Here is a 2575-nt window from a genome sequence, read left to right on the forward strand (position 1 = left end):
GCCTTTATATGGTTGACTGTTGCCCTGAAAGTCGCCATTAAAAATCGTTTAAAATTTGTGTTTCTTTTTTGTTTAAATTGGTACATTTTCAAAAGTAATAAATGTCGACTTTTTTCATGACCCTTTTAAAATTAAAATATCCAAAACAGATTCTAAAAGTGAAATTTTCTCAAGTCCAAACACACAAAAGTATACAAGACAAATGTGTAAATGAAAGTAAAGTTTTAAAAATCTCTTTATTAATGAGCCAACAAAATTGAAAAAATTAAGAATACATAATTATCAAAAAGTATATCTTATATTCATAGGTTGGGAACTTCGTCTCAGTTGTAAAAAGATTAAGTAACAATTTGCAGCAGCCAATCGATTTCTCTATTGCATTCAAGACAAGTTGAAGAGAGATCCTGAAATAAAACAAAATTAGGTTAGCTGCAGCGCTTGGCCCAGAAATTGTATTAACCTAACCTAACCCTAAGATAATTTAAAAAATAATAATAATACTTTTGCTGAAAAAAGGTGGTCATGGACAAAATTGATAGGAGGGGGGGAGGGGGAGGGGGAGAGGTTGGGTCCAAAAATTGTATAATAGGACAGAATCAACTTAGTTAATTTAATAAAATAAAATAAAATGGTAATCATACCGAGATTTTCACTGTCCACATGTTGATTGTTGACACATAGTATTTACCAAAATATCGCAATCATCCCAAGAGATTTAATAGTTTGAAAAGTCTTCCAACTTTAATATGTTCTTTGTGTGTAAGGGGCAGGGGCGCAACTAGACATTTGTTTAGGGGGGGCTAGGGGGAAATATTTCGCGCGAAGAGCGAAAATTTTTTTGGCCCCCCCCCCAAACTTTTAACTAGTATGTCTGCAATATTTGTAAACAAACCCCCATAAATTTGTACAGAGTACAAATATACTTGCCGCAAACCTTTATATCCAATGTACTGTATGTCAGTAGCTAGTCCATAGCTAAATTGCCATTTTCAATTTCAACTGTTACCCTCCGGTATGGTGAAGACGACATGAACAATCTTTTCTAATTTATCTAGGACTATAACCTAACCCTAAAATAATAAAAAATAAAGAATAATAATTTTGCTGAAAAATAGGTGATCATGTACAAAATTGATAGGAGGGGGAGGGGGGAAGGGTTCAAAATGGTATACTAGGACGGACCCTAAATATTTTAATACTATGAAATTCTAAATATTGATTTTAATCTAATCTGGATTACTAAACAAATGATTTGAAAAATCCTGGAGCAATATAAATTAGTCAGAATTCATGAAACCTCGATATATTAATTTGTAAATCAAGTTTTAAAGCACAAAAAATTAATTTCCTTGTGATTTTCCATTTTGTTCAGTTCCTTAAATATTTAATATTATTTAAATACATCTAATTCAATTAAATGAGGTTTAATATTTTAAAAAGATGGGAACTTACTCTTAGAGCTAGCTCTTGTGTGAAAAAGAAGGTTATTTATTGTGACATATATATAGTGCAGACAGAATAAGTTTTAAAAAAAGAATTCACTTAAGTAAGAAGAGGATTAAAAATCATAAAAATCTGAAACTGTTTGATGCAGATTCCAGGGGTTTGATCCTAAAACAAGGTGTTATAATTGTATCTAATTGTTATTTTGAAAGAATAAATATAGGACTATTATTTTGAACTGACTGCTAAAACTTTGTTTATTTGCTTTAATTTTTCATGTCGAATCAAAGCAATTTTCTTAATCCAACGCCCCCCCCCCTCTAGTGTAAGCTCTATATTTGACGATTTTCAAAGAAAAAACGATTAAATTATTTGTTTTCTGGGCAAAATTGTTCATCTTTAACACTCAATAAACCGTTCCTATAGGGTCATGTAAGTTGTCACAAAAAGTATAAGTATATGTATAAACAAGCAAAGTATAAGTGTACATAGATATCTATACTTAAACGTCCAGTTCAATGTGATACATTTACAAAAGAGAAACTTTAAATTGGAATATAGTAACTTTTTAAAGTTTTTAATCATCTTTTTTTCCGTCTCAAAACATACTGAATCTGTTCTTTATTTTTATGAACTTTTGACTCATAGATGGCTTAACAAAAATGTTTAAGACTGATCAAAATGAGCATGTTTCAAAAGTGTGTTTTCTAAAAAATTGCTTAAATAAACTTTTGTTAAAAATTTGAATCTGCAAAAGAAATAGGCCTGGCATACTTTTGAACATACAATTTCAAAATTCCATTAACTTTCTGGATTTTCAAGAAGTACACACTTCAATGTTTAAAAAACAACAAAAGATATTTCCATCACTAGCTGGAAAATTTTCGTTTGATACTCATAATCCCAGGATATTGATCTCGATATCCACTGTGGAAACTTCTAATTTGAGGAGCTATAAGAAAAACTATACCTTTCCATATCTTTTCATTTTAGTAATTCCTCTCCTTGTATCCATGTATTCTTGTTTACCCTTGTATAGAAGTTTTCTTATATATCCTTGTATCCATATATTCTTGTTTACCCTTGTATACAAGTATTCTTATATATCCTTGTATCCATATATTATTGTTTA

At 30.1% G+C, this 2575-nt stretch overlaps 1 protein-coding gene and 1 long non-coding RNA gene across 3 annotated transcripts in view; one reads left to right on the plus strand and one right to left on the minus strand.

The window, feature by feature from the left end:
- Positions 1-2575, plus strand: part of LOC111699463 (uncharacterized) — an 18206-nt gene that overhangs the window by 799 nt on the left and 14832 nt on the right. The gene's annotated exons all lie outside the window — the stretch shown is intronic.
- Positions 218-754, minus strand: LOC111699465 (uncharacterized). The gene is made up of 2 exons (XR_002764756.1): positions 642-754; positions 218-404 (listed from the first exon to the last, which is right to left on the minus strand). It is a non-coding gene; the product is annotated as an uncharacterized LOC111699465 (long non-coding RNA).

This window comes from Eurytemora carolleeae, unplaced genomic scaffold (assembly GCF_000591075.1).
Source record: "Eurytemora carolleeae unplaced genomic scaffold, Eaff_2.0 scaffold281, whole genome shotgun sequence".
NCBI classification, from domain to species: Eukaryota; Metazoa; Arthropoda; class Copepoda; order Calanoida; family Temoridae; genus Eurytemora; species Eurytemora carolleeae.